This window comes from Pseudophryne corroboree, chromosome 10 (assembly GCF_028390025.1).
Source record: "Pseudophryne corroboree isolate aPseCor3 chromosome 10, aPseCor3.hap2, whole genome shotgun sequence".
Taxonomy (NCBI): domain Eukaryota; kingdom Metazoa; phylum Chordata; class Amphibia; order Anura; family Myobatrachidae; genus Pseudophryne; species Pseudophryne corroboree.
The window spans coordinates 180473505-180495826 of NC_086453.1; the positions used below are offsets into that span (position 1 = coordinate 180473505).

At 45.0% G+C, this 22322-nt stretch overlaps 1 pseudogene; it reads left to right on the top strand.

The window, feature by feature from the left end:
* Positions 1-4268: 4268 nt before the first annotated feature.
* Positions 4269-4387, top strand: LOC134968306 (5S ribosomal RNA; annotated as a pseudogene).
* Positions 4388-22322: the final 17935 nt, after the last annotated feature.

Sequence of the window (22322 nt, forward strand, 5' to 3'; positions counted from 1 at the left end):
GAAAAATTAAAAGAGTTAAGCTGGCAAAAGCACAGCAAAGAACTGTGCGTTCTTCTAAATCACAAATCCCCAAGGAGAGTCCAATTGTGTCGGTTGCGATGCCTGACCTTCCCAACACTGGACGGGAAGAGCTTGCGCCTTCCACCATTTACACGCCCCCTGCAAGTGCAGTCCAGTTCCTGATTGTCAAATTGAAGATGTCACTGTTGAAGTACACCAGGATGGGTGTTGCCGGCGCTGGGGAGGAAATTGACCAGGAGGATTCTGATGGTGAAGTGGTTTGTTTAAGTCAGGCACCCGGGGAGACACCTGTTGTCCGTGGGACGAATATGGCCATTGACATGCCTGGTCAAAATGTAAAAAAAATCAGCTCTTCGGTGTGTAATTATTTCAACACAAATGCGGACAACAGGTGTCAAGCCGTGTGTTGCCTTTGTCAAGCTGTAATAAGTAGGGGTAAGGACGTTAACCACCTCGGAACATCCTCCCTTATACGTCACCTGGACCACATTCATCATAAGTCAGTGACAAGTTCAAAAACTTTGGGTGACAGCGGAAGGAGTCCACTGACAACTAAATCCCTTCCTCTTGTAACCAAGCTCCTGCAAACCACACCACCAACTCCCTCAGTGTCAATTTCCTCCTTACCCAGTAAAGCCAATAGTCCTGCAGGCCATGTCACTGGCAAGTCTGACGAGTCCTCTCCTGCCTGGGATTCCTCCGATGCATCCTTGAGTGTAACGCCTACTGCTGCTGGCGCTGCTGTTGTTGCTGCTGGGAGTCGATCGTCATCCCAAAGGGGAAGTCGGAAGACCACTTGTACTACTTCCAGTAAGCAATTGACTGTACAACAGTCCTTTGCGAGGAAGATGAAATATCACAGCAGTCATCCTGCTGCAAAGCAGATAACTCAGGCCTTGGCAGCCTGGGCGGTGAGAAACGTGGTTCCGGTATCCACCGTTAATTCAGAGGCAACTAGAGATTTGATTGAGGTACTGTGTCCCCGGTACCAAATACCATCTAGGTTCCATTTCTCTAGGCAGGCGATACCGAAAATGTACACAGACCTCAGAAAAAGACTCACCAGTGTCCTAAAAAATGCAGTTGTACCCAATGTCCCCTTAACCACGGACATGTGGACAAGTGGAGCAGGGCAGACTCAGGACTATATGACTGTGACAGCCCACTGGGTAGATGTATTGCCTCCCGCAGCAAGAACAGCAGCGGCGGCACCAGTAGCAGCATGTCGCAAACGCCAACTCGTTCCTAGGCAGGCTATGCTTTGTATCACCGCTTTCCAGAGGAGGCACACAGCTGATAACCTCTTACGGAAACTGAGGAAGATCATCGCAGAATGGCTTACCCCAATTGGACTCTCCTGGGGATTTGTGACATCGGACAACGCCAGCAATATTGTGCGTGCATTACATCTGGGCAAATTCCAGCACGTCCCATGTTTTGCACATACATTGAATTTGGTGGTGCAGAATTATTGAAAAAACGACAGGGGCATGCAAGAGATGCTGTCGGTGGCCCGAAGAATTGCGGGCCACTTTCGGCATTCAGCCACCGCGTGCCAAAGACTGGAGCACCACCAAACATTCCTGAACCTGCCCTGCCATCATCTGAAGCAAGAGGTGGTAAAGAGGTGGAATTCAACCCTCTATATGCTTCAGAGGATGGAGGAGCAGAAAAAGGCCATTCAAGCCTATACATCTGCCCACGATATAGGCAAAGGAGAGGGAATGCGCATGACTCAAGCGCAGTGGAGAATGATTTCAACGTTGTGCAAGGTTCTGCAACCCTTTGAACTTGCCACACGTGAAGTCTTATCAGGCTTTTGCAGAAGAAGCTGGAGACATTGAAGGAGGAGCTAAAACAGAGCAATTCCGCTAGACATGTGGGACTTGTGGATGGAGCCCTTAATTCGCTTAACCAGGATTCACGGGTGGTCAATCTGTTGAAATCAGAGCACTACATTTTGGCCACCGTGCTCGATCCTAGATTTAAAACCTACGTTGTATCTCTCTTTCCGGCAGACACAAGTCTGCAGAGGTTCAAAGACCTGCTGGTGAGAAAATTGTCAAGTCAAGCGGAACGTGACCCGTCAACATCTCCTCCTTCACATTCTCAACTGGGGGTGCGAGGAAAAGGCTAAGAATTCCGAGCCCACCCGCTGGCGGTGATGCAGGGCAGTCTGGAGCGAGTGCTGACATCTGGTCCGGACTGAAGGACCTGCCAACGATTACTGACATGTCGTCTACTGTACTGCATATGATTCTCTCACCATTGAAAGAATTGTGGAGGATTGTATGAGTGACCGCATCCAAGTAGGCACGTCAGACAGTCCGTACGTATACTGGCAGGAAAAAGAGGCAATTTGGAGGCCCTTGCACAAACTGGCTTTATTCTACCTAAGTTGCCCTCCCTCCAGTGTGTACTCCGAAAGAGTGTTTAGTGCAGCCGCTCACCTTGTCAGCAATCGGTGTACGAGGTTACTTCCAGAAAATGTGGAGAAGATGATGTTCATCAAAATGAATTATAATCAATTCCTTCGTGGAGACATTCACCAGCAGCAATTGCCTCCACAAAGTACACAGGGACCTGAGATGGTGGATTCCAGTGGGGAAGAATTAATAATCTGTGAGGAGGGGGATGTACACAGTGAAAGGGGTGAGGAATCGGAGGATGAGGAGGAGGTGGACATCTTGCCTCTGTAGAGCCAGTTTGTGCAAGGAGAGATTGATTGCTTCTTTTTTTGGTGGGGGCCCAAACCAACCAGTCATTACAGTCACAGTCGTGTGGCAGACCCTGTCGATGAAATGATGGGTTCATTAAAGTGTGCATGTCCTGTTTATACAACATAAGGGTGGGTGGGAGGGCCCAAGGACAATTCCATCTGGCACCTCTTTTTTCTTTCATTTTTTCTTTGCATTATGTGCTGTTTGGGGACAATTTTTTTGAAGTGCCATCCTGCCTGACACTGCAGTGCCACTCCTAGATGGGCCAGGTGTTTGTGTCGGCCACTTGTGTTGCTTTGCTTAGTCACACAGCGACCTTGGTGCACCTCTTTTTTTCTTTGCATCGTGCTGTTTGGAGACAATTTTTTGAAGTGCCATCCTGCCTGACACTGCAGTGCCACTCCTAGATGGGCCAGGTGTTTGTGTCGGCCACTTGTGTCACTTAGCTTAGTCACACAGCGACCTTGGTGCACCTCTTTTTTTCTTTGCATCATGTGTTGTTTGGGGACAATTTTTTTGAAGTGCCATCCTGCCTGACACCTCAGTGCCACTCCTAGATGGGCCAGGTGTTTGTGTCGGCCACTTGGGTCGCTTAGCTTAGCCATCCAGCGACCTTGGTGCGCCTCTTTTTTTCTTTGCATCATGTGCTGTTTGGGGACAATTTTTTTGAAGTGCCATCCTGCCTGACACTGCAGTGCCACTCCTAGATGGGCCAGGTGTTTGTGTCGGCCACATGAGTCGCTTAGCTAAGCCATCCAGCGACCTCGGTGCAAATTTTAGGACTAAAAATTATATTGTGAGGTGTGAGGTGTTCAGAATAGACTGAAAATGAGTGGAAATTATGGTTATTGAGGTTAATAATACTATGGGATCAAAATGACCCCCAAATTCTATGATTTAAGCTGTTTTTGAGGGGGTTTTGTAAAAAAACACCCGAATCCAAAACACACCCGAATCCGACAAAAAAAATTCAGGGAGGTTTTGCCAAAACACGCCCGAATCTAAAACACGGCCGCGGAACCGAATCCAAAACCAAAACACAAAACCCGAAAAATGTCAGGTGCACATCACTAATATATATATATATATATATATATATATATAAAATTTGTGGAGCGCTTATCCCAGGCGACGGGGCTAGTCCCCGAAACAGCGTAGGATGCAATAAAAATGGAATTTCTTTCTATGCCACTCCAATCCAGAGGACCTTACGTTTAAGGCCATTGAACATGTTTGCCTGGGCGAGAGAGGAGGGGATCTTGGAAACAAACTTTCAGGACGAGAAATGTACTGGATTTTCCAGTTGCAGACTCTACATCCAGTTGGCCTAAATGAAGGATACGAAATCGCACCTTTTTTATAAGGTGCAGTATCCCTCAAAACACCCCATCTCTTCTTCTTTTTATTATTTTTATTCTTTCTATTATCACTTTACTGAATATACTCATGTATCTAGTTAATCATTGCACACCTAGCACTTGTATGATTAAAGAAATAAATCGCGTGGTATTATGATGTCTATTTTTTGCGTACAGTCAAACCACACTGGTACGCCCAATCTCGTCCGATCTTGGAAGCTAAGCAGTGTTTGGGCCTGATCAGTACTAGGGAAGGAGACTACCTGGGAAGATCGGGTACTGTAATGATTAACAAATGACGTAAACTTAATACTGACCTATTTAGCTGCATATATTGATAAGCACTACATATTTTCAACACACCAACACATTAATTCTGCACTCATCACGTATCTCCACAAACGTAAAAAAAGCTATGCACTATAATTAGTCCTTATTAATTATTATACCCTTATGTTATCAACTTGCAGCAGCACTTTGCTGTATACTCTTAATATATAATTAAAACTACTTATATAAAAAAAATCCCTGATCTCTGTACTATAATTAGTCTTTCTGTATCTTATTACTGCACCAGCGTTTTACTCTCTTAAAAATATTTATATATATTAGTGATGAGCGGGTTCGGTTTCCGAGAAACCGAACCCCCCCGAACTTCAGCCTTTGTACACGGGTCCGAGCCATACTCGGATTCTCCCGTATGGCTCGGTTAACCCGAGCGCGCCCGAATGTCATCATCCCGCTGTCGGATTCTCGCGAGATTCAGATTCTATATAAGCAGCCGCGCGTCGCCGCCATTTTCACACGTGCATTGAGATTGATAGGGAGAGGACGTGGCTGGCGTCCTCTCCGTTTATAATTGTAGAAGAGACAGTTGATTGCTTGTTTTATTACTAATTGTGGGGAGGATTGAGGAGCAGCTGTTAGGACTCGGAGTAGAGTGCAGAGTTTTGCTGATAGTGACCACCAGTTTTTTTTTTATCCGTTCTCTGCCTGAAAAAAACGCTCCATACCATATCTGTGCTCAGTGTGCTGCATGATATATCTGTGCTGAGTGCTCACACTGCTTAATTGAGGGGACTGGGGAGCAGCTATAGCAGGAGTACAGTGCACAGTTTTGCTGACAGTGACCACCAGTATACGTTTGTCTGCCTGAAAAACACTCCTGTGGTGGCTTTTTTTATACTAGTTTAGCAGTCTGCTGACAGTGTCCACCAGGTCCATTATACTGTATATAGCAGTACGGTAGGCCACTGCTGTACCTACCTCTGTGTCGTCAGTCACTCGTCATCCATTAATAATAATAAGTATACTATCCATCCATCCACATTGTATACCTGTGGTGGCTTTTTTTCTTTATACTAGTTTAGCAGTTTGCTGACAGTGTCCACCAGGTCCATTTATTATACTGTATATAGCAGTACGGTAGGCCACTGCTGTACCTACCTCTGTGTCGTCATTCGTCGTCCATAAGTATACTATCCATCCATCTACATTGTATACCTGTGGTGGCTTTTTTTCTTTATACTAGTAGTACTAGTTTAGCAGTCTGCTGACAGTGTCCACTAGGTCCATTATACTGTATATAGCAGTACGGTAGGCCACTGCTGTACCTACCTCTGTGTCGTCACTCGTCGTCCATAAGTATACTATCCATCCATCTACATTGTATACCTGTGGTGGCTTTTTTTCTTTATACTAGTTTAGCAGTCTGCTGACAGTGTCCACCAGGTCCATTATACTGTATATAGCAGTACGGTAGGCCACTGCTGTACCTACCTCTGTGTCGTCAGTCACTCGTCCATAAGTATACTATCCATCCATCTACATTGTATACCTGTGGTGGCTTTTTTTCTTTATACTAGTTTAGCAGTTTGCTGACAGTGTCCACCAGGTCCATTTATTATACTGTATATAGCAGTACGGTAGGCCACTGCTGTACCTACCTCTGTGTCGTCACTCGTCGTCCATTAGTATACTATCCATCCATCTACATTGTATACCTGTGGTGCCTTTTAGTTGTGCGCATTAAAATATGGAGAACAAAAATGTGGTGGTTAAAAAAATAGGGAAAAATCAAGATCCACTTCCACCTCGTGCTGAAGCTGCTGCCACTAGTCATGGCCGAGATGATGAAATGCCATCAACGTCGTCTGCCAAGGCCGATGCCCAATGTCATAGTAGAGAACATGTAAAATCCAAAACTCAAAAGATCAGTAAAATAACCCAAAAATCAAAATTAAAAGCGTCTGAGGAGAAGCGTAAACTTGCCAATATGCCATTTACGACACGGAGTGGCAAGGAACGGCTGAGGCCCTGGCCTATGTTCATGGCTAGTGGTTCAGCTTCACATGAGGATGGAAGCACTCATCCTCTCGCTAGAAAAAAGAAAAGACTTAAGCTGGCAAAAGCACAGCAAAGAACTGTGCGTTCTTTGAAATCCCAAATCCACAAGGAGAGTCCAATTGTGTCGGTTGCGATGCCTGACCTTCCCAACACTGGACGGGCAGAGCTTGCGCCTTCCACCATATGCACGCCCCCTGCAAGTGCTGGAAGGAGCACCCGCAGTCCAGTTCCTGATAGTCAAATTGAAGATGTCAGTGTTGAAGTACACCAGGATGAGGATATGGGTGTTACTGGCGCTGGGGAGGAAATTGACAAGGAGGATTCTGATGGTGAGGTGGTTTGTTTGAGTCAGGCATCCGGGGAGACGCCTGTTGTCCGTGGGAGGAATATGGCCATTGACATGCCTGGTCAAAATACAAAAAAATCAGCTCTTCGGTGTGGAATTATTTCAACACAAATGCGGACAACAGGTGTCAAGCCGTGTGTTTCCTTTGTCAAGCTGTAATAAGTAGGGGTAAGGACGTTAACCACCTCGGAACATCCTCCCTTATATGTCACCTGCAGCGCATTCATCATAAGTCAGTGACAAGTTCAAAAACTTTGGGCGACAGCGGAAGCAGTCCACTGACCACTAAATCCCTTCCTCTTGTAACCAAGCTCCCGCAAACCACACCACCAACTCCCTCAGTGTCAATTTCCTCCTTACCCAGGAAAGCCAATAGTCCTGCAGGCCATGTCACTGGCAAGTCTGACGAGTCCTCTCCTGCCTGGGATTCCTCCGATGCATCCTTGAGTGTAACGCCTACTGCTGCTGGCGCTGCTGTTGTTGCTGCTGGGAGTCGATCGTCATCCCAGAGGGGAAGTCGGAAGACCACTTGTACTACTTCCAGTAAGCAATTGACTGTACAACAGTCCTTTGCGAGGAAGATGAAATATCACAGCAGTCATCCTGCTGCAAAGCGGATAACTGAGGCCTTGGCAGCCTGGGCGGTGAGAAACGTGGTTTCGGTATCCATCGTTAATTCAGAGCCAACTATAGACTTGATTGAGGTACTATGTCCCTGGTACCAAATGCCATCTAGGTTCCATTTCTCTAGGCAGGCGATACCGAAAATGTACACAGACCTCAGAAAAAGAATCACCAGTGTCCTAAAAAATGCAGTTGTACCCAATGTCCACTTAACCACGGACATGTGGACAAGTGGAGCAGGGCAGACTCAGGACTATATGACTGTGACAGCCCACTGGGTAGATGTATTGCCTCCCGCTGCAAGAACAGCAGCGGTGGCACCAGTAGCAGCATCTCGCAAACGCCAACTCGTTCCTAGGCAGGCTATGCTTTGTATCACCGCTTTCCAGAATACGCACATAGCTGAAAACCTCTTACGGCAACTGAGGAAGATCATCGCAGAATGGCTTACCCCAATTGGACTGTCCTGGGGATTTGTGACATCGGACAACGCCAGCAATATTGTGCGTGCATTACATCTGGGCAAATTCCTGCACGTCCCATGTTTTGCACATACCTTGAATTTGGTGGTGCAGAATTATTTAAAAAACAACAGGGGCGTGCAAGAGATGCTGTCGGTGGCCCGAAGAATTGCGGGCCACTTTCGGCGTTCAGGCACCGCGTACAGAATACTGGAGCACCACCAAAAATACCTGAACCTGCCCTGCCATCATCTGAAGCAGGAGGTGGTAACGAGGTGGAATTCAACCCTCTATATGCTTCAGAGGATGGAGGAGCAGCAAAAGGCCATTCAAGCCTATACATCTGGCCACGATATAGGCAAAGGAGGTGGAATGCACCTGTCTCAAGCGCAGTGGAGAATGATTTCAACGTTGTGCAAGGTTCTGCAACCCTTTAAACTTGCCACACGTGAAGTCAGTTCAGACACTGCCAGCCTGAGTCAGGTCATTCCCCTCATCAGGCTTTTGCAGAAGAAGCTGGAGACATTGAAGGAGGAGCTAAAACAGAGCGATTCCGCTAGGCATGTGGGACTTGTGGATGGAGCCCTTCATTCGCTTAACCAGGATTCACGGGTGGTCAATCTGTTGAAAAAAGAGCACTACATTTTGGCCACCGTGCTCGATCCTAGATTTAAAACCTACGTTGTATCTCTCTTTTCGGCAGACACAAGTCTGCAGGGGTTCAAAGACCTGCTGGTGAGAAAATTGTCAAGTCAAGCAGAACGTGACCCGTCAACAGCTCCTCCTTCACATTCTCCCGCAACTGGGGGTGCGAGGAAAAGGTTAAGAATTCCGAGCCCACCCGCTGGCGGTGATGCAGGGCAGTCTGGAGCGAGTGCTGACATCTGGTCCGGACTGAAGGACCTGGCAACGATTACTGACATGTCGTCTACTGTCACTGCATATGATTCTCTCACCATTGAAAGAATTGTGGAGGATTATATGAGTGACCGCATCCAAGTAGGCACGTCAGACAGTCCGTACGTATACTGGCAGGAAAAAGAGGCAATTTGGAGGCCCTTGCACAAACTGGCTTTATTCTACCTAAGTTGCCCTCCCTCCAGTGTGTACTCCGAAAGAGTGTTTAATGCAGCCGCTCACCTTGTCAGCAATCGGCATACAAGGTTACTTCCAGAAAATGTGGAGAAGATGATGTTCATTAAAATGAATTATAATCAATTCCTCCGTGGAGACATTCACCAGCAGCAATTGCCTCCAGAAAGTACACGGGGACCTGAGATGGTGGATTCCAGTGGGGACGAATTAATAATCTGTGAGGAGGGGGATGTACACAGTGAAAGGGGTGATGAATCGGAGGATGAGGAGGAGGTAGACATCTTGCCTCTGTAGAGCCAGTTTGTGCAAGGAGAGATTGATTGCTTCTTTTTTGGTGGGGGCCCAAACCAACCAGTCATTTCAGTCACAGTCGTGTGGCAGATCCTGTCACTGAAATGATGGGTTCGTTAAAGTGTGCATGTCCTGTTTATACAACATAAGGGTGGGTGGGAGGGCCCAAGGACAATTCCATCTTGCACCTCTTTTTTCTTTCATTTTTCTTTGCATCATGTGCTGTTTGGGGAGTATTTATTTGAAGGGCCATCCTGCGTGACACTGCAGTGTCACTCCTAGATGGGCCAGGTGTTTGTGTCGGCCACATGGGTCGCTTATCTTAGTCATACAGCTACCTCATTGCGCCTCTTTTTTTCTTTGCATCATGTGCTGTTTGGGGAGTATTTTTTTGAAGGGCCATCCTGCGAGACACTGCAGTGCCACTCCTAGATGGGCCAGGTGTTTGTGTCGGCCACTTGTGTCGCTTAGCTTAGTCATACAGCGACCTTGGTGCGCCTCTTTTTTTCTTTGCATCATGTGCTGTTTGGGGAGTATTTTTTGGAAGGGCCATCCTGCGTGACACTGCAGTGCCACTCCTAGATGGGCCAGGTGTTTGTGTCGGCCACTTGGGTCGCTTAGCTTAGTCACACAGCTACCTCATTGCGCCTCTTTTTTTCTTTGCATCATGTGCTGTTTGGGGACAATTTTTTTGAAGTGCCATCCTGTCTGACACTGCAGTGCCACTCCTAGATGGGCCAGATGTTTGTGTCGGCCACTTGGGTCGCTTAGCTTAGTCACAGAGCTACCTCATTGCGCCTCTTTTTTTCTTTGCATCATGTGCTGTTTGGGGACAATTTTTTTGAAGGGCCATCCTGCGTGACACTGCAGTGACACTCCTAGATGGGCCAGATGTTTGTGTCGGCCACTTGGGTCACTTATCTTAGTCACACAGCTACCTCATTGCGCCTCTTTTTTTTCTTTGCATCATGTGCTGTTTGGGGACAATTTTTTTGAAGGGCCATCCTGCGTGACACTGCAGTGCCACTCCTAGATGGGCCAGATGTTTGTGTCGGCCACTTGGGTCGCTTATCTTAGTCACACAGCTACCTCATTGCGTCTCTTTTTTTCTTTGCATCATGTGCTGTTTGGGGAGTATTTTTTTGAAGGGCCATCCTGCGTGACACTGCAGTGCCACTCCTAGATGGGCCAGGTGTTTGTGTCGGCCACTTGTGTCGCTTAGCTTAGTCACACAGCGACCTTGGTGCCTCTTTTTTTCTTTGTATCATGTGCTGTTTGGGGAGTATTTTTTTGAAGGGCCATACTGCGTGACACTGCAGTGCCACTCCTAGATGGGCCAGGTGTTTGTGTCGGCCACTTGTGTCGCTTAGCTTAGTCACACAGCTACCTCATTGCGCCTCTTTTTTTCTTTGTATCATGTGCTGTTTGGGGACAATTTTTTTGAAGGGCCATCCTGTCTGACACTGCAGTGCCACTCCTAGATGGGCCAGGTGTTTGTATCGGCCACTTGTGTCACTTAGCTTAGTCACACAGCGACCTTGGTGCGCCTCTTTTTTTCTTTGCATCATGTGCTGTTTGGGGAGTATTTTTTTGAAGGGCCATCCTGCGTGACACTGCAGTGCCACTCCTAGATGGGCCAGGTGTTTGTGTCGGCCACTTGTGTCGCTTAGCTTAGTCATACAGCGACCTTGGTGCGCCTCTTTTTTTCTTTGCATCATGTGCTGTTTGGGGAGTATTTTTTGGAAGGGCCATCCTGCGTGACACTGCAGTGACACTCCTAGATGGGCCAGGTGTTTGTGTCGGCCACTTGGGTCGCTTAGCTTAGTCACACAGCTACCTCATTGCGCCTCTTTTTTTCTTTGCATCATGTGCTGTTTGGGGACAATTTTTTTGAAGTGCCATCCTGTCTGACACTGCAGTGCCACTCCTAGATGGGCCAGATGTTTGTGTCGGCCACTTGGGTCGCTTATCTTAGTCACACAGCTACCTCATTGCGCCTCTTTTTTTCTTTGCATCAGTGCTGTTTGGGGACAATTTTTTTGAAGTGCCATCCTGCGTGACACTGCAGTGACACTCCTAGATGGGCCAGATGTTTGTGTCGGCCACTTGGGTCGCTTATCTTAGTCACACAGCTACCTCATTGCGCCTCTTTTTTTCTTTGCATCATGTGCTGTTTGGGGACAATTTTTTTGAAGGGCCATCCTGCGTGACACTGCAGTGCCACTCCTAGATGGGCCAGATGTTTGTGTCGGCCACTTGGGTCGCTTATCTTAGTCACACAGCTACCTCATTGCGCCTCTTTTTTTCTTTGCATCATGTGCTGTTTGGGGAGTATTTTTTTGAAGGGCCATCCTGCGTGACACTGCAGTGCCACTCCTAGATGGGCCAGGTGTTTGTGTCGGCCACTTGTGTCGCTTAGCTTAGTCACACAGCGACCTTGTTGCGCCTTATTTTTTCTTTGTATCATGTGCTGTTTGGGGAGTATTTTTTTGAAGGGCCATCCTGCGTGACACTGCAGTGCCACTCCTAGATGGGCCAGATGTTTGTGTCGGCCACTTGGGTCGCTTATCTTAGTCACACAGCTACCTCATTGCGCCTCTTTTTTTCTTTGCATCATGTGCTGTTTGGGGACAATTTTTTTGAAGGGCCATCCTGTCTGACACTGCAGTGCCACTCCTAGATGGGCCAGGTGTTTGTGTCGGCCACTTGTGTCGCTTAGCTTAGTCACACAGCGACCTTGGTGCGCCTCTTTTTTGCTTTGCATCATGTGCTGTTTGGGGACAATTTTTTTGAAGGGCCATCCTGTCTGACACTGCAGTGCCACTCCTAGATGGGCCAGGTGTTTGTGTCGGCCACTTGGGTCGCTTAGCTTAGCCATCCAGCGACCTCGGTGCAAATTTTAGGACTAAAAATAATATTGTGAGGTGTTTAGAATAGACTGAAAATGAGTGGAAATTATGGTTATTGAGGTTAATAATACTTTGGGATCAAAATGACCCCCAAATTCTATGATTTAAGCTGTTTTTGAGGGTTTTTTGAAAAAAACACCCGAATCCAAAACACACCCGAATCCGACAAAAAATTTTCGGTGAGGTTTTGCCAAAACGCGTCCGAATCCAAAACACGGCCGCGGAACCGAACCCAAAACCAAAACACAAAACCCAAAAAATTTCCGGTGCACATCACTAATATATATATATATATTATTCCTTTCATTATATTAGTGTTCTGTTCTCCTGTTTTGTGTTGTTACTATGTAAACTGTTTTAAACGCCTGTAAACAATAGTACACGATGATATTACCACTTTTTTCTCTTTATGTATGTAACCGTTGCCATGGACACGAATGCATCTAGACTATATATGGGTCTGACGAACTACTAAAAGATGGTCGCCACAGCATAGAAACAAATGGACTGAATCCCATCAAATATGGCCGCCGCTATACAGATCTTGAGAGACAGAACTCTCCTATATGAAATGATGCCGCCGGGGATAGCCATGGATGCAAGCGCAGAGGATCCCCTGGAAGCCGGGAGCCACCGCGGGCGCATGCGCAGACGTGGACCGGAAGTGGGGCGTAAATGACGAATATGCACGAGACGCAGCATCCGTCACCAGAAGTGTGGCGGAAATGCCGCTAATCCACCTTTCCTGACGTTTTTAGAGTCTTTCTGACTCAATTTGAACTTTATAACCAACTCACTCTGCCCTAATGTTTAGCCCACATTAATCTGTCTTCCTTTATGTTGCACTAAAAAGCACTTTGAAAGCGTTGAATACCTAATTATATCATGTGATCATTTGTGATGTCATAACCCCTTTACTAAGTGGTATGGCTATAAATAGACATGCAGGTTCATTTTGTCCCTACCCTTTGAAGAAGTCTGATGAGACGAAACGCGTTGGTTTCCTGCACTAATCCCCTGCTGATTTTAAGCTAAGTTGATCTCCTATCCTTTTTATTATTTTTTGGTCCATATTCTGGTCTTTTATAAAAACTTTTTATGCCTTTTATAAATGTAATTTTGTGTAACTTTTTACTCTCATATATATTAAATAATTTTATTTAAAAAAAAACATTTTGGGGGCTTTTAAATGAACCATTTCTTAGCAACACTGAGCGCCGTTTCCCTATCCTTCCATATTTCCATACGCCTAGCAGTACTATACCAGCACTGCATTTTTAGGGTTTGGCTGACACCTCTAATGAGGTTATGTGTGCTTTTTTATGGTATTTTTTAATTCTTTCTAGATTATATCTATATAACGTTTACTGAGATCATACCTCACAAGTGGCGCTGTACGCCCCCCTCTTTTTTATATATATATATATATATATATATATATATGATCCCCTTTATGAAGTGTAGGCAACGGGATGAAATGCATTGGCACTTTACTGTATCCTGGACTATAATCATGGAGAGATAAGCATTTAAAACTTTTATATTCTGTACTTGTGTTTTTTTTAATTGAATAAAACTGTTAAATTGAAATCTATCGGTGGTGAAGACCCCCCTTTTGATTCTGCTTTGGGATTGTTTGGCTTCCCACATACTCACAGTAAAATCTGAACAAACATGCAATGTTAAGACAATACACACACTGTTCTCCATATTTTGTTTTCTCTTTTTATGCACCTTGGATTTATGGTGGTCACATGACTGATGATAACATATATACAAATACACACACAGCGAATTTGTTTGCTTATTTTTTTAGGTGTGGGGGGGCATCAAACTTAAACTTGCCTCCGGGTGACTGGGATAAACTTATGCCCCCAGTTATAAGTGTCCCTTAGTGGCTCCTGACTATCTTATTAAGCAGTCTTTTCATTATCACTTAAATACACAAAAGCAGGTGAAAATGAACATTAACATTCACCTACTTTTGTATAAATTAAGTGTAAATGTAATTCATTAAACAGGTAATGCAGGATGTATCACAGATATCTCTTGCTTACCTTTCGCTCCTGATCTGGCCCACTGTCCCCATACACTAGTGTGGGGACATAAATTCATTAAGCTCTTAAAATACAATATTTTTGGACCTTGACTGCAGGAATATTCACAATCTCCAGATGACGTTTCTTCCTGGACCCTGCTGCTTAAGTATTGGAAGGAGTCTACATCACAAAGAGGAACCTGTTAGGATTCCTCCGCCACTGCCTGGCTCATTCTGCCGGAAGTTGTGCATGCGTGAACCCAAGTTCACACATGTGCAGTAGACTTGGAAGTGCAAAGTTTCACCGCTGGTGAAAAGATTAGTGGCGACAGCTGATGCTGTTTCATGCTCCCACCCCAACCAGCCAGACCCTAACCTTCCACTCTGCAAGAAAACCAACACCCCCAAAGTGGGGCAGCCTGCATTAACATTTAGCATCTTGCACTCTAATACCTATTTATCAAGCGCTGAAAATACATTGAGTTGGTGTGACTATACCTCTGGCCTTGCTGCATTCTTGCCAGTTTAAATAACAATGTATTTGTATAAACCTTTATCCAGCAGTGTTGACTGCCAACAACAGAGAAAATGGCATACAGGAGGAAGACACCACTGGGTATATCGAGGAGTGTAAGTCTTGTTAAATACCGGTGGTATGTGTCTTCATATGTACCGCTGTGAAAAGCAATGATACAAAATAAAAGATAGCACTGGTTGTAGTCTTTAAATAAAGATTGCACTGGTTGTAGCTTTGAATAAAGATTGCACTGATTGCAGCCTATAAATAACGTGTCACCCCTCGGTATTCACTGCATTGGGCCTTTTCACATTTTTCTGTGTTACAATATGGAACCATTATCGATTTAAGTGAAATGTATTACAATTTATCAACAGAAAGTACTCAATAATGTGCCCCAAAACAAATTGAAGCCAACCATTTGCCACAATAATTGAGCAACAAGGGTGTAGCTACCATAGGTGCAGGCATTGCAGCTGCTATTGGGCCCAGAGCTGAGAGGGGCCAACTTCACTGTCAAAGTAACATGTGTTATATGCAGTTTTCACCATTGGGTGATATATATATACTGTACAGTAGGTGTCCTTACAAACTTTTGCTTTGGGGCCTGCAATATATCTAGATATGCCACTGGACCTGCTCATTATAATATGGCATAAAATAGAGATGTACGCTGGACATTTTTGCTGGATTTGGATTAGGATTAGGATTTGGGTCTTATTTGTTGTCTGGTTTTGGATTTGGATTTGCCAAACCGTCGTGACTGGTTTTGGATTTGCATTTTTCCCCAAAATTTTTTTTATAAAAGCTAAAATCACATAATTTGGGCCCTATTTTATTCCTAAAGTATTATTAACCACAATAGTATTAATTTCCAGACATTTCCAGTCAATTTTGATGACCTCACAGCTCCCAATATTGTTTCGCCAATATTGGCCAAAGGCTGCAGCTAGCTGACTGATTATTAAGCAACAGAGCAGTGGCACAAACACACAGCAGTTTATAGCACAGTGTACTTGGGTACAGTGCACAGAACACTACAAACAATAGATCTATATATTATTTTCATTTTCTTTTTTGTTCTCGCAGCTCGGTTCAAACTACGTGGAGTCACAGGGGTTATAGATGCACGTAAAAAAAGGGGATCCATTCAATTTGCCTGCTGTCGGGATGCCGGTAGTAAGGATACCGACACTGGAATCATGACAGCCGCCAATGCCGCCAGCCGGTATCCGAGCAAAACAGGACTATTCCCACTTGTAGGTGTCCACAACACCTATAGAGTGGGTACAGATCCTGTGGTGAGCACAGCGATCCACTGAGCCCACTATGAGACTTTGCGCTTGCCCCACTTCCAGCATTCCGGCATGCGCTGTCGGGATATGAACAGCCGGCATCCCGCCGGTAAATCGTATGTATTAATTATTATTTATTTATTTATTTATTACCAGTTATCTATGTAGCGCATACATATTCCACAGTACTTTACAGAGAATATTTGCCCATTCACATCAGTCCCTGCCCCAGTGGAGCTTACAATCTATATTCCCTACCACATGTACACACAGACACATTCACGCTAGGGTTAATTTTTGTTGGGCGGCAATTAACCTACCAGTATATTTTTGGATTGTGGGAGGAAACCGGAGTACCCAGAGGAAACCCACACCAGTACGGGGAGAATATACAAACTCCACACAGTTAGGAACATGGTGGGAATCAAACCCATGACCTCAGTGCTGTGAGGCAGTAATGCTAACCATTACACCACCCATACTGCCCAAATCGCACTAAGTTGAAGAGCACCAACAGTACAAACAATAGAACTTAAATATATATTTTTATATATATTTCTGTTTTGAACTTGCAGCTTGGTTCAAACTGCATAGAATCACAGAGCTTATAGATGCACATGAGTAAAGTGCATTAAGGTAAAGTGCATCAAACAGTACAATTTACAGCAGAGTACAGCAGCATGCAGCATGCATTGCCCATACACACAGTCACTATACAGAGCAAAGCCACTTTTCAGCCTGGATTCTCTGGACACAGCACAGCATGAAGCAGACACCCATATACAGTCACTTTAGAGAGCACAGCCACTTGTGAGTCTGGAGTCTCAACACAGCAAATACAGAAGAATACAGTGCAGCATACAGCAGCGTGTGTGAAAGTGAAATGACGCCAAGTCCTGGTCACAGTGTCTTATATAGAATCCAAATCCTGCAAGAATCCAGCTGGGAGGATGGTATTTTGTCTCGAAGTGGGATCCGAACCTGGTGGGAACACCTGGGCCATGGCTTGGGTGGACTTGGATCCCAGGAGTTAGGAATGGTTCAGATTCTTTGGAATCCAGACCGCTCATCTCTAGTATAAAATGAACTGTAAGGCATAATAATGTTATATAACATGAAATGGGACACTGTAATGTGACCCAATATAAAGTGGAGGCACTATAGTGTGGCATAATATGAAATGGGGGCACTGTACTATGGCATAATATAAACTGGGGGCACCGTACTGTTGCGTAATATTCTGTATATATATATATATATATATATATATATTAATGCGAAAGCCCTCACTCACTCACTGACTCATCGCTATATATATATATATATATATATATATATATATATAGAAGAGGAAGTCAGCGGCACTCAGCAGACGAAATGATGAATTGAAATGGCTTTATTTAAGTCCTACGCCGTTTCGGGGACTAACCCCCGTCTTCAGGGACAAATCAAACACAAGTGATAACATACCAAAAACCATATATATACCCTCCCAGACAAGCACTCATTAATGGAATCCTACTCACCTGTCCAGGCGCCGGCGGCTACAGCATAACACACTGTGCGGCATCCAGGTCGCGGAGTAGTGACGTCAGCCTGCTGCGTCGAGCGGGGAGTCTATCGCGGGAACGAGAATCCCGTTGCCAAGCAACCCTAAGCTCAAGACATCATTGAAGACGCTTCCCTCTGCTTATCCTAGCCACTCACAGGGCTCTGTCTGCCGGCGGGAGCACTGAATGGGGATTACGTCTCCATTTCACACCGTTGCTGGGCAACCACTAAACAGAAAGAAAACATAATATAATATGCTGTGCAAAGCAAAATACAAAAAACAAAAGATACCCAGCTAATCTAATTATATTATGTTTTCTTTCTGTTTAGTGGTTGCCCAGCAACGGTGTCAAATGGAGACGTAATCCCCGTCCAGTGCTCCCGCCGGCAGACAGAGCCCTGTGAGTGGCTAGGATAAGCAGAGGGAAGCATCTTCAATGACGTCTTGAGCTTAGGGTTGCTTGGCAACGGGATTCTCGTTCCCGCGATAGACTCCCCGCTCGACGCAGCAGGCTGACGTCACTACTCCGCGACCTAGATGCCGCACAGTGTGTTATGCTGTAGCCGCCGGCGCCTGGACAGGTGAGTAGGATTCCATTAATGAGTGCTTGTCTGGGAGGGTATATATATGGTTTTTGGTATGTTATCACTTGTATTTGATTTGTCCCTGAAGACGGGGGTTAGTCCCCGAAACGGCGTAGGACTTAAATAAAGCCATTTTAATTCATCATTTCGTCTGCTGAGTGCCGCTGACTTCCTCTTCTATCTACGTGGATCTTGCCATAGATCGCAGAGGGCACCGCAGCAAGTATTTCGCTATATACCCATCTGAGTGCCGAACCTAACCGCTATTTATATTGGATATGTTGTAAAGCCACCTGAACACTGGTGGATTTTCCAGCTTTTCCTGGTTAAGGCACCTAAGGGAACTCTGTTATTTCATATATTTACATATGTTACGCCTGGACAGTCACTCTATTTTACTCAGTGTGTGATCACTGTTTTAAACCACATTGGGTGGTGAACACTAAGTGGAAGATACTTTATCAGCAGCGGTCCGGCCCTTTGATCAAGCATAATGTCAGTGGCAGACTCTGATATGGAAGCAGCATGGGAACTAGCGCAATTAGACGCTAAGGAACGCTATAGTTACTCGGACAGTGAGGCTCAAGCGATACTCATCAAACAACATTTGGATGATGATCCACCGTCCTCCACAGCAGAGGAATTATACCGCCAATGGCAGAGATTAAAACAACGCGAATGTGATTACATGTATCATGGTATCACTTTGTCGGACTATTATAGGAATAACCAGATCCCTAGGGGATTCAGGGTCCGAAATACTCCTACCATAGGACGGTACAGTATCCCTTTCTGCAGGCGCTGGGTAGCAATACTTAACAAATGCTCCATGGACTTGATGCTATTAGTAGTGGAGAAATCCACACGTGAATTAGCACTTATTAAGGAACAAATTCTCACATTTGAGATAGCGCATAAAGCCACATTGGCAGCAGACACCAATGTTATTTGGCTTGATAAGATACAAGTCCAGATTGAGCAATATAGGAGCAATTTGATTAAGTATAAAAAAGAAAAACTTCATAAAGTACAACTTGATTACCAACAGAGGAAAGTATATGCGTGGTTGGGCAATACCAATACCCCTAATGAGCGCTCGACACAGCAGAGGAGATACCGGCAGAGAAGACAGCAGTACGATTACTCTGACTCCAGTACATCATTAAGCGAGAATGAACCTACCAGTACTCCCTCTACTTCAGCTCAAGCATCTTACCCTTTAGGGGTGGCCACGGGATCGGACAACCGTCCAACACCCGGACGAGGACGAGGCGGTCGGGGCAGAACAAGAGGATTCAACGCACGACGTCCCCCCCGCCGCTAACCGATCTCGTAATTAATCTATCAGCTACCCCCCTCACAACAGCTGAAGTTAAGGTGTTATCAAGAGGACTATCCTTTGTGCCAACTACTAAACCAGATGCATTCTTGGCACAGGTAGAAAATTATAAATTTAATAGGACTTTGCGCCTTAAGGAACATTTTGGCAATACCAAGGAATCTCCCCGTGATACTATGGTTCCTGCTAAATTACGTAAGGTAGCACCTCGTTCTAAATTTGACCCCAATACAAACAACCCTTCTATACGGACTTTCTCTAGGATGATGGAACAGTCCTATACTCAAGCTACACATGTCAAGAGTTATCCTAATCTTTCAACTCAGGAACAGCAAGCATTAAAGGACTTGTCATTAAGAACAGATCTGGTAGTACGACATGCAGATAAGGGGGGCGCTGTCGTAATACAGGACTTAACAGACTATGTGGCGGAGAGTAATCGTCAGCTTTCTGATGCCTCTACTTACAAATTGTTGACTTTTGACCCTACAGGACAATACAAAAGGGAATTAGATGTATTCTTAACACAGTGTGTAGTCACAGGTACTCTAACTGAAGAACAGGTTGGAGCTATGACCGTAGATTCCCCCACAGTACCCTTATTCTACACTGTGCCTAAAGTGCACAAGTCCCTGTCACAACCACCTGGCCGACCCATTGTGTCGGCACGAAATTCGCTATACCATCCAGTTTCCATTTTTTTAGATGTGTATTTAAATCCCTGTATTCAGGCAGTCCCGTCATACCTCAGGGATACTACCGCCTTATTGTCATTGTTACAAAAATTGACACCACTTCCCGATTAATTGCTGCTTTGCAGCGCTGACGTCACCAGCCTCTATACCTGCATCCCCCACGATGCAGGTGTGGAGGCAGTACGGACGTTGATCACAGATAACCCATTATATTTAGGGCCACCTGTGGAGGTATTTTTGCAATTATTAACCCTGGTGTTGACCCGTAATTATTTCTCATTTAATGGGCGCATATATTTACAGTTGGCGGGTTGTGCGATGGGGTCCCCGGTGGCCCCATCGTACGCGAACGCATACATGTATTCAGTGGAAACACAACTTTTTGGCCCTAGCATTGAGTCATCTATGTGCCTCTACAAGAGGTACATAGATGACTTATTGATTTTTTGGTCAGGCCCTGAACAGACATTGAGTAAGTTATTGGAAGCACATAATGCCTCCAATAGTGTGATTAAGTTCACGTTCCAGATTTCTGCACTTCAGATACATTTCCTTGATGTGGTGATATCAGTACAAGAAGGTGCTATATGCACCAATTTGTATGTAAAACCCACTGACAGGAATTCGGTGTTACACAATGAAAGTTTCCATCCGCTTACTACACGTAAGGGCCTACCATACTCCCAATTCTTGCGAGATAGGAGGATTATATCTGATCCACAACAAACAATAGAGACCATGGACCAGATGGTTAATAAATTTGTGGCACGTGGGTACCCGTTATTAGAACTTGAGGCCAATAAAACAAAAGCTTTAAGCCACACGAGAGAATCACTATTATTTAGTGACTCTGAAGGAGTTACACAACAGACTCCTAGGATCCCGTGGGTTAACAAATACACTACGGCCACCCCTACTTTAGTTAAACAGGCTAAAAAATTGTGGCCGATTGTGAACTCTGACCCCACATTACCAGCTTTATAGGGGTCTAAGTTACTTCCAAGCTATACAAAGGGGAAAAGTATAGCGGATAGTGTTGTAAAATTGGATGTTTTCCCTTTAACCAAAGTGGAACAATCTCACTTTTTGCGTCCTAAGGTTGGATGTTACCGGTGTTTGGGCTGCTCAACTTGTAATACACTATTGACGGGATCACACTTTAGTCACCCACAGACGGGTAAGCAGTTTAAGATACAGCATCGGGTGACTTGTACAACCACCCACGTAATATACATGCTCAAGTGCCCCTGTGGGTTGGCCTATATAGGCAAAACACAGAGGCAATTCCGTGAACGGATGGCACTTCATCGCAGTGCCATCAAACAGGCACTGGAGAAGGGCTCCAGTGAACAACCGGTTGCCCGCCATTGCATACAGGCGAGGCATACGGTGGCTAGCATGCGGGCCATTATAATAGATCACGTCCCTCCCTCACACCGTGGTGGGGATCGGAACAAGATCCTCTTACAACGTGAGAGTAGGTGGATTTATGTTCTCAACACCTTATCACCACGAGGCCTTAACGAGACGTTAGGTCTCCAATGCTTTCTATGAATCCAGTTATGTCATTTATTGGGCATTAATTACATGATATTTTCCTTAGGTACATTTGTTGCTCTTAATTTATATGTCAATTGGCCGTATTAAGACAAGCATACTAGACAAAGGGTCCATTAGTTATAAGCTGGGGATTAGTATTTCCCTTAGTGTTCTTCTTTCTTCTTTTTTCGTATATTTTTCACGTATATTTCATGTATATTGTTAGGTTAGTATTTTTTATAGTATTTTTTATAGTATTTTATGTGTCGATATCTGTTTGTTTTTTAGTTTTATTACTTTATTATTATATCTTTTGTTGTTTATCTTATTTTTTATAGACACTGTGAGTATTAGTAGCTATGGACGATCGTCAAATTAGATTAGCTGGGTATCTTTTGTTTTTTGTATTTTGCTTTGCACAGCATATTATATTATGTTTTCTTTCTGTTTAGTGGTTGCCCAGCAACGGTGTGAAATGGAGACGTAATCCCCGTCCAGTGCTCACGCCGGCAGACAGAGCCCTGTGAGTGGCTAGGATAAGCAGAGGGAAGCGTCTTCAATGACGTCTTGAGCTTAGGGTTGCTTGGCAACG